Source organism: Orcinus orca, chromosome 12, assembly GCF_937001465.1.
Source record: "Orcinus orca chromosome 12, mOrcOrc1.1, whole genome shotgun sequence".
Classification (NCBI taxonomy): domain Eukaryota; kingdom Metazoa; phylum Chordata; class Mammalia; order Artiodactyla; family Delphinidae; genus Orcinus; species Orcinus orca.
The window spans coordinates 67,880,138-67,891,141 of record NC_064570.1 but is presented as its reverse complement, the minus strand read 5'-3'; the positions used below and the strand labels follow the sequence as shown (position 1 = coordinate 67,891,141).

General features: G+C 41.1%; 1 long non-coding RNA gene across 1 annotated transcript in view; it reads left to right on the top strand.

Moving 5' to 3' along the window:
• The first annotated feature begins 425 nt into the window (after positions 1-425).
• LOC117199395 (uncharacterized) overlaps positions 426-11,004 on the top strand; it is a 101,454-nt gene continuing 90,875 nt past the window's right edge. Inside the window, exon 1 of the long non-coding RNA XR_007470609.1 lies at positions 426-517. This is a non-coding gene — a long non-coding RNA (uncharacterized LOC117199395). The remainder of the gene's footprint in view (positions 518-11,004) is intronic.

Here is an 11,004-nt window from a genome sequence, read left to right as displayed (position 1 = left end):
GTACGTGGGGAGTTTCTTGCCTTTTGGGAGGTCTGAGGTCTTCTGCCAGCGTCCAGTAGGTGTTCTGCAGGAGTTGTTCCACATGTAGTTGTATTTCTGATGTATCTGTGGGGACGAAGGTGATCTCCGCGTCTTACTCTTCCGCCATTTTGAAGCTCCTCCCAGCCTTTGGTAGTTTCTTGAGGTGCAAAAATAAAATCCGTATTTCTTAACCTGTTCAATGACCCCTCCCTGCCACTCCAGTTTTATCACCACCCTTCTGACTCATCTATGAAAACTTTTGGTTTCAATTACTGTCCTGCAATCACAGTTTTCACGTTTCCACCTCCATAAGCAATTTTATGTCCCTGAAATGCCCTTCTTTTCTTCTTTGTGCATGTAAATTACATAGATTTTCAAGACTGTTTTTGGTTATCTTGTAGAAGCAGAACAGGATGGACCCATCATCCAATATTTGGTTCCCACCCGAAATACGGTTTGGATGTCAAGACTGATGATGTCATGCATGCACCGAGAGGTATGTAAAGGTTTATTACTCATACACTGGAACTTTCTATGGGGAGCAAGACTGGCTCTGCTTTTACTGTGATTAGGGAGTGGGGTTGGGATAGGATAAGGGATCCCGCGTGGGCCAGGGCTTGTGTGGTTTCAACTTACTGTCACCACCAAAGGAGGGAGCAATCCAACTTTCTTATCAACTTGCCCAGATGTGGGGCAGAAGGGATCTGGAAGTGATGGGGCTTGTAAGCTCTCAACTGTCATACATCAAAGATGGAGTCAGACTATTACAAAGACCCAACCCACATCCCTCCACGCTCCCCAGTCCACAGTCATCACTCTTCTTCTGAATTCCTAGCATTCAGCATTGCTGCCTCATACTACTATTTACATTTCCTGATATTTGACTTATGGAAATAAGTCTAATTACTTTAGATTACCTCCAAAGGGTGAATCCCTCTTAATGAAAAAGAGTACAGAATAGGTACGAAGCCTTGGAAGGGGCTGCACTAGACAGGGGCCCTGAAGGTTAAGCTTCATCAGCTGCATGGTAAATCTGCCTCTGCATTCCTCTTATGCATTAAAAATAAACATTCAAAAATATGACATACTGTACATTTCACTTGTTATTGGTTACAGTTCTATGAGTCTGTACATATACATAGATTCTTTTTGTATTCATGAAGTTCTTTATTCACAGTAAGAATTAGTGAATAAATAAATATTGAATTTCTTACATGTAACCAGGATGTACAATAAATCTCTCTGAATCATATTCTATTTTGCGTTTAATGTCTAGTATAAATTTTTAAATGAGAATCCAAAACGAAAGTTTTCTATGCTAAACTAAATGGAAGACTTTGTTCATGAGGTTGGTTGAATGTTGATAGGTCACTGTCATATCAATGTTTTTAATGGACTACTTTGATAATACTTCTGTAACTTTCTAAGATGAGACACACCTTTCCCTCATCTCTCGCACTGTTGACCCAAAACTTGGTCATGTTGGGGGATGCATAGATTCTTGTACCCTCTGTGACAGGCAGGATACAGAGCAAGGCCAACACCGCAGGGAAGCCCTGTGCTGCCCCTCCTTATTCAGACCCTCCCCCAGCCCCTCTTGTATATTTGGATTTTGCCACTATGATGCCTTGCATCTGCAGGAGTTTGTTGTTGTTGATGATAATGGTGAGAAAAATGACATTCTGTTTTCCAGCAGGAATAGCTTATTAGTGATGAACAGGGGCATTAAGCATATTCTCTGATAAGGATTACATAGGAAGCCTTCTATTCGGCTAAGTAAGAATTCACGAATTTAAAAAAATGACGATGTTTTGGTTTGAGGTCCTCAGTGATGAAATTCATGAAATTCAACTAGTTTTAGATCCCTCCCTTTAGTTGACATTTGTCTCAATTGGTACAGCATAATGCCTTGAACATATACATGTTTAATAAATAGTTGGTGATTTAAATTAGTGGGCTAGCTGGCGGAATCAGGGGTTACCAAGGCTAAACTCCAAGCAACATTCCTTTAAAAGTACACCTTTTCTTAGTGTATATTTGTGTGTGTAAATACATTTATGAGTTTACAGACAGATATATTTCCTCTTCTTTTAGAGTTCTAGAAACAAGATCAGGAATCATGGTACTACAGATAAGATCCTATAAGGAGGGCTGGTTTCTCAAATCTAGAGAAAGCTAGGTTTTTTCAAATGAAGCAAGTTGAGAAGGGAGAAGAAAAAGTCTTTTGCTGAGATATCAACTGAAATACATAACTCCTTTGTAGCCTAAATGCCCCAGTATCCCAAATGCTTCCGTGTAGTACAGATCACATCAATTTTGCCCAAGCTCATCTGCAACTGATGAATACCTAATCTACTGTTTCGACAGAACTACTACTCCTGGACCCTAAATTGCCACTTAATCTGAAATCAAAAGTGGCTTTCCAAACCAGGAAGGAGGAAACAGAAGGCTCTTCTACCTTCCTTAATGCCTGATGATGAACTGTTTTCAGATATCACTGCGTACGTGACCTTCAGCAGGAAATCATGGTGCCTGGGTTTGCTCACTGCAGAGCAAAGAAGGGTCACACAACTGGGTGTCCCAGATAAAAGTCCAGTTAGTCTCAAAATAGCGGCTCACAGAGTAAAGAGAAGCAGCAGAAGGCAAAGGCTTTAGCTTGCGAGCGTATCTTCCTTCCCCGTGATTAATTGTATTAACCAAAGACAGTTAATTCAGACCAAGAGGAAGGTCAGGAGTTGCGTTGCTTTCTGTCTCCCTGCCACTCCCTTCTGTCTTGCCATCAGAGTTTTGTCAACAACCAGGTAGTTTGCTTGTTTAGTGGGACTACAAACAGAAGCACTGCTGAGAATTTCAAAAAAGGCAGTCTTGGCAGCAGCTGGCAGCCAGCCAATGTAGAGTTCTCTGGAGAACCCAAGACATTTTTATGCCCATCTCTAGGCCTGGGGATTTGAAACAGTGTGATCATTCCCAGAAGAAGACCACAGGTTTACAAAATGCTGTCTTGTGTAATAGTGCCCTATTACGTTTTTTAAAAAAAATTATTTAATTAATTAATTTTATTTTTGGCTGCATTGGATCTTCGTTGCTGCGCCCAGCTTTCTCTAGTTGCAGCGAGTGGGGGCTACTCTTCGTTGCGGTGCGCGGGCTTCTCATTGCAGTGGCTTCTCTTGTTGCGGAGCACGGGCTCTAGGTGCACGGGCTCCAGTAGTTGTGGCACGCAGGCTCAGTAGTTGTGGCTCATGGACTCTAGAGCACAGGCTCAGTAGTTGTGGCGCGCGGGCTTTGTTGCTCTGCGGCATGTGGGATCTTCCCGGACCAGGGGTTGAACCCGCGTCCCCTGCGTTGGCAGGTGGATTCTTAACCACTGCGCCACCAGGGAAGCCCCCCTACTACGTTTTTAAAAGCTGGCTAACAGTTGTTTTATTCACCTTTCTGTGAAAGATTTATCTGCATAGACCAGGCTCAGCTGTGGATTATTTCCTATTGTGTCTAAAATGATAAGACTAGCTATTTCTTGTGTTCAACCCTTGTGGGGAATTAGGTGGCCATCCCTTTGCTTCTTTGGTTTCACTTTGCTTAATTCCCAGGCATTTACTATCGTCCAAATTGTGTTTGATTAGCATAAGCTATATTTCCCACAAGAGTTTTTCTAACACATTTGTTCTGCAATCCAGTCCCACTTGGACACAGTAAGCCTCTCTTGTTCATCCAGTATGTCATTCAAATAGATACCAAAGAGAGATGCATGCGATCCTTGGCGCTTGGTGATGACAAAGGAGTGAGTCTGCAGGATGCGGTTTAGAGACCAATGCAGGAACAGTAAACTAAATGGCAGGAGAGGCAGCAGAGCCCTCCCGACTGCTGTCCTTAAAATCCATGAGGTCAACGCTCTGTTTAGGGACAAAAACTGGTAACAAGGGAGTTGTGATTTTTTTTTTTTAAAGAACAAAGTGTAAAATTCGATCAAATAAAACTTTATTGCAGCATTTAAGAGAATCTCTTGGTTATCCAAGGACAGAAAGTGCAGAGTGAAGGCAGTTCCTTTTCAAGAACTGCATGGCCTTTGTGTCTTGTGGTGCCTCTTTGTGTGTTTTGTGACTTTTGCCTGAGAGCGGCAGATTTTTCTGAAACTGAGAATCCTTTGAGATGAAGGTTGAAGTTGGGACTACCGGTCCAGGCACCCTAGGAATTGCAGCCTCTGTTTGAAGCTTTTCAGACTACATGGCAAGTAGGAATCTGGACTGCAAGCCATGTGAGGACTGGCTTAGGGCTATGAACACTTAACTATCCACTCAGCATCAAGATCCAGAGAGACGTCATCCTTGCTGCCACTGTCTGTAGAATGGGGTTTATTTCTCACTCATCTATATGTGCACTGAAGGTGTGGCCCTCTGGGGTTCCAACATTATGTGAGGGGCCTTCAATCAGATTGCCCACCTTACGTGGGTCCCTAGCTCACTGCAGAAGCTCAAATGCTCCAGGGTTCAGCAGAAACTTTCAGGGTGAAAGCCAACTTTGGTATTCACTTACCAACCAGGGTCCCTGCTCTGATTGCATTTTTGGGATCCACAGAAAACTTTATTTTATGCCAGCTCATTTAAAGAAATTAAAAAAAAAATTAGCTGCTCTTTCAGTTGTCTCAATCAGGGAGTTTTTTGGAAGATCAGGAATTAATCTCACAGTGTCTCTACTTCTCTATGAATATCTCTCTGTGTTCCTTTCTCTATTAGGTCAACTTCTTTTTAGTCTTCCAGAATTCCAGCTTATTGTGGTTTGGATAACTAATGCTTCTTCAGTTCTGGTACTACTTCCGTTTCTGCCCTCACTGCTATTTGCCCTGTCACTCCAGTTCCCAAAAGAAAATTAACAAAGAAATCTAAATTTCAAGTTGAGCCATTCAGGTTCATAGGTCGTTGGTCACTGCTGTTGGGTCAGAGTCCACCCTGATTTCTGTCAGGTGTGGTCAGTGTGTGTGTGTATGTGTGACGTGCGGGTGGGGAAGCAGTGGTAGGGCTGTGTGTTACAAAGCATGGCCACCATTCCTTAAAAGGGCTGTGGGCAGATGATTTCCCATAGAAGAGGGTATGGGAAGGAACCATAAAACATTTCTAGTACAGAACCTATAACACCAATACTCCTTCCTCCCCCTCCCCTGCCTTAAAAACAACAACAAAAAAGATTTGTATGGATCCAGGGCAGAGATGATTTCTATCAAATCCCTTCTTAAAGTGAGATGGATGGTTTTTGCGAGGTGATAACATGACAGCCAAAGAATTCTGCCTTAGGAGTTGGTATCAGTGCTGTGGCCCTTAAACCCAACTCTCTGTTGCTCCCATTTGAAAGACCATGAAATTATTGCAGATACCCATGAGAACCAAAATAAACTCACCAAAAGCAGTTTAGGAACTACATTAGCAACTTTTATTAAGTAGTCTTTTCAAAGTATTAACAAATGTCCAAGAGCTCATATAAGATGCATATTTGTATTTCCACACTAGTGCAATAATGAAATAAAATAATGTACAGCATCCGTCCCATCTCTCCCTCCAGCTACTGCCACTTTACAGCTAAACTAGTTGAAAGAGTTGTCTATAGGCACTGCCTGCACTTTTCTACCCTCCCGTTTTCTCCTCAGGTCACTCTAATTTGCATCACAGTCCTTAGCAGAGCACAGCAACTTCATGCGAACAGGGACCCATCTGTTTTGTTCACTATTGTAGCTCCAGTGGTCTCAACAGTGCCTAACACACAATAGTCTCTCAATGGGTATTTGTTAAAGAAATGATAACTGTAATGGAATATTAACCACCCATTTAAATGAAGATATTTATGGAGGGTTTTCAATAATATTAGGAAATGTTTTGATAAAAGCCTAAATAGGTAAAAGGATAGAGAATAACATATTTCACATGATCTCAGCTTTTACAATGCATGGAAAAAAGACTGGAAGGAAATATGCTAAAATGTTAACAGTGGTTCTCTGGAGTGGGATTATACATGATGAGTGCTTTCTTTTTGTCTGTTTTTTTTTTTTTTTCCATTCTGCCAATCTCTAATAATGGTAGTGTATATCATTAAATAAAAATGAAATCTAAGCAACAACATAAAGGACATGGCTTAGTATTTCAATGTGCCTTACTTTCAGGCTCAAACAGCAAATATTATTGTACTTATTGAAGGTAATGTACTGGATAAGATCACATTTGATGAGTGCAGATTAATTGTTCAGATGATAATGGTTTTATTGTTAACTATCATTGTAATAATTTCAGTCTCATCTTCTAACCAGACAACAACCACTTTACCTCAAGACAGTGGTCACAACAACAAACGTTTATTTATTGGGTGGTAACTATGTGAGGCACATACATTATCTTATTTAACTATCACACTAATCCTCTACAGGAAGTATGATTATTCCCAACGTTCAGATGAGAAAACTGAGGCTAAGAGTGTGTATGGAACTGGTCCAGGATCACACTGCTAGTAAATGATCCAGATCTAGTTCTTAACCAGAGCTCTTGGGATCATGGCTTTTCTCAGCATCCTTCCGAGTAGTTTATCCTATGTGTGGAAAGAGGATGCCAAATACAGCCTATAAACTCTACCCCGAAACCTACTGTTGCAGGAATTTTCAGGCTGCTGCACACATTGCTGTAGGTGTGTTATTTTCCCACCTCGGTTGGCAGAAGTGACAAAAGAGTTTATGGTTGGCTTGGATCAGGCTGGGTATTGGGCTAAAATGAGACACACTTAGTGCAAATGATTTGAAGAGTTGTCATAGCTGAGGAATGTATAAAGCCAAAAATATACTTTAAAAAATCTGCACTGCACACAGATAAATGGCAGCCACACAGGCTGAACTAGACCAGGACACCACATATGGGCTGCTAGGGGGTCCAGATGTGTGGGAGGATGTGTAGCATAGCAGCAGCGGCCATGACCCTTTGCCTCACAGTCTCTGGGCATGACATTAAAAAAGAATAGAACTTTCCTCTTTTTTTTTTTCCAATTGAGAAAGTTACATGCATATGGTAAAAAAAAAAAAAAAGGTACCAGAGAAAAATACAGTGAAACATCATCCTCCACCCACAGCGCTCATTTCTTCTCCCCAGAGGCAACAATTGTTACCAATTTCTTAAGTGTTCTTGCACAAGTATTTTATGCATAAAAGTATATACTCAGCATTTATGTCTATGCTGTTTGAAACGCACACTCATGTTATCAAATTACACCCACCTTCCATTTCTCCCCTTAATACATCTTGAAAGAGCTACCATGTATAATTGTGTACAAGGCACTTTGCTAAGGGGAGGGTGGGGGGCGGAGATTCAATAAATGGTGTTCTCTGGCAGGAGCCTGGGGCTGCCAGGAAGAGGAACCCTTTCCTTAATTCCTACACAGTTACCATCATGAACTCTAGAACTTGTCTAGATCAGCACACATACATCTACTTTACTCTTTTTCGTCACTGCAGAAGATTTTGCTGTACCAGATGAACAGTACTTTAACTAGTTTTCAATTGGTGGACATTTGGGTCCTTTCCAATTCTTTGCTTTTAGGAAAAATGCTGTAATGAATTTCCTTGTCTAAACATTTTTGTGCACCTGTGTGAGCACATCTGAGGGGTAAATTGGGTATGCCATTTTTGAGATTCTGAAGCATTTGGTTTCAGAGAAACAAAATACATTGATTTGAAAAGACCTGAACTCCAGAGGTATTTCTTCTTTAATTTTTGTAAACAATATTTCAAATTCTCATCCATGGTCAGCCTTGACAATTGACTTCCAGCTGCCAGGGGAGAAGTGTTTGATTTCTTCCCTTGGGTCCTAATCATCCACAGCAGGTGCCTTTTCTCTCTTGAACCTGCCCTCACCACCTCCAGAATTGTCCTTCCCACCCCCAGAATTATTTCTGTCAGGAGGATCCTAGACTCCAGCAATGCTCTCTCTTGTTCTTGGTGAGGTTCTTACTCCCTGAAGTTCAGAAGAATCCGAAATTTTCACTAGATTTTCATGGAAGGGTGTGGTTCATTCTCACACTTCTGAAGCCCTCAGTTTTCCTGCTATTAAATATCAATAAATCTTCTGACCCTTCAAAGTACAGACAGTACTGAAGTAAAGGGATTTACGTGACAGAATTTTTATTCTTAAGGACAGTGTGGTGTAGTAAACAGAACAGGGCTTTCCAAATCACAGAATGGGGACTAGAATCCTAGATCTGCCCTGCTTGATAATGGATGTGTGTAAGGCCATTTGCGTGTAAGCTGGCAATCAGTAACTGGAATTAACAATGGTGACGGTGATCATGATGATGATGATGATGGTGACGATGATAGCGATGTACTCTATATGACAGATATGTCCCGAGCACTGTGCTGGGTGTCCTATAGATGTTAACTGATGTCCACTCCGTATAGTAAGCATCATACCTTCATATTAAAGACAAGGCCAGTTTGGGATTAACATATGCATGTTACTATATATGAAATAGATAACCAACAAGGACCTACTGTGTATAGCACAGGGAACGATACTCAGTATCTTGTAATAACCTATAAGGGAAAAGAATCTGAAAAAAAATATATGTATAAGTGAATCACTTTGCTGTACACCTAAAACTAATACATTCTAAATCAACTATATTTCATTAAAAAAAAAAAAGACAAGGTCAGAGAGGCAAAATAACTTGTTCAAGAATTCAAAGCTACTAAGGGGCAGAGCTAGTATGCAAGCCGCACTCTTTCTCGTGTGAGCTGGTATTCCTTTCTAGATATGTGTAATACAACTTTTTTTTTTTAAGGGAAGTGAGCAATGTTTTAACGATGTTCTGAGTCATGAGTTGTATAGGTTCATTCTTTCTGCTTTCCAAAGCCTATTTCTTTTCAACCTATTTGCATATAGCATTTGGATTTTAAGAGTAGTTTTGTTGAGCAGCAATACAAAAGATGCATTGTTAGGGGGACAGGTTTACTAACAGGGTTTGGGGATATGAAGAATTAATAAAGAAGTCCTCGTGAAGGAACCTTTGATCTGCAATTCTATAAAAATGTATTGTCAGCATGGAGAGGTGCTTTGCTGATCTTCTCTGTAGCCTTGAATATTTTACTGTCTGTTTTACTTCAGCCCTAAAGAAACTTTCCTATTTTCTTTTATCCTCTGTATTCATCTTTCCACCTATGAAACATATCGGGTCCTTAATTCCTTTCTCCATTGCTAAGCTGGAATCTAGACAGCTTATTTCTCTTATCTCTTTCTAACTCCACGGTGGTAGATTTTCTTGTTTCTTACCTTTTTTGAGAAATATGACTTGTAGGATACGTTTTGGGGTGGCAGGAAGGTAAGGCAGCCTTGGGGAAAATGCAGACGTGAAGCTTTGCCTTTTGGAAAGTGACCTGTTTGGGCAACTGCACTCCTGACAGTGGCCTTGCCTCTGAACTTGACGATTGGTTATGGTGTTTTTGTAAGGCTGTTTGAGAGAATCACTTGTGTATGCTATTCAACGTGAAGGTGTTCTCATTTACACTTTCTGAACAATATCTTCCTTCTTTTTACATGATCTAGCCATGTTGTTTGGGCTAAAAGATGAACATTTACCATTTTTGTCCTCCCTATTCTTACCAAACTCAAGTTCACGTGCCCGACGCACAGTGAGGCCAAACAATACTGAAACGTCGGTGTTTGGAGCAGAGAAAGGTTTATTGCAGGGCCATGCAAGGAGAACCGGTGGCTCATGCCCCCCAAAACCCCAGATGCCCTGAAGGGTTTCTTCAGCAAAGCATTTTTAAAGGCCAGGTCAGGGAGGGGGGGTGGGTGTCACAGGATATGTGATTAGCTCATGCACAATTCTCTGATTGGTTGATGGTGAGGTAACAGGGCAGTTAACATTATCCTGAGGTGCCCAAAGGTCTGGGGGCTCATGATCATCAAGTAGTTAAGTTCTTCCATTTGGTGGTGGTTTTTAGCATTTGAAAAATTCAGGAAATGTGCATGAGATACTATTATCTGGGTAATTCAGAGAGGAGCTACAGCAGAGGATTTGGGGGAGGGATCTGTCCTGAAAAGGCCCCATAGAGTCCTGTTCATTTACACTAATGTGAAAGTTTACCTTTCAGTGTGTATCCATCCAGAAAACATTTATGAGGTGCCGACTAGGTACACAGCATGGGTTGAGGTGGGTGGCACCAGAGATGGTCCCAGTTTATTTTGGGTAGGGCTGCCAGATAAAACACGGGATGCTCAGGTAAATTTGAATTTCAGATATACAACAAATCATTTTTAAAGTAGAAGTATTCTCATAGAAAATTTGGGACACACTTATACTAAAAAATGACTTCCTATTTATCTGAAATTTAAATTTAACTGACATTCTGTACTTTAATTCGCTAACTCTGGCAACCTTAATTAATCACATGACAGTGGGATAAATGCTATGATTGGGATGCTCTAAAGCATTTCAGCCATTACCTCTGTGGTGTCTGCAGAGAAGAAACTGGCCTGGAATGGAGGGGCAGCCCGGCAAAAGGATATGTCTCCAGGCTGATGAGTCAGGGAGCTGGGATTCTCATAGTCTGTTTTTTTTTTTAATATCTTTATTGGAGTGTAATTGCTTTACAGTGCTGTGTTAGTTTCTGCTTTATAACAAAGTGAATCAGTTATACATATACATATGTTCCCATATCTCTTCCCTCTTGTGTCTCCCTCCCTCCCACCCTCCCTATCCCACCCCTCAAGGTGGTCACAAACCACCTAGCTGATCTCCCTGTGCTATGCAGCTACTTCCCACTAGCTGTCTATTTTACATTTGGTAGTGTATATATATCCATGCCACTCTCTCACTTTGTCACAGCTTACCCTTCCCCCTCCCCATATCCTCAAGTCCATGCTCTAGTAGGTCTGTGTCTTTATTCCTGTCTTACCCTAGGTTCTTCATGACCTTTTTTTTTTTTTTCTTAGATTTCATATATATGTGTTAGCATACGGT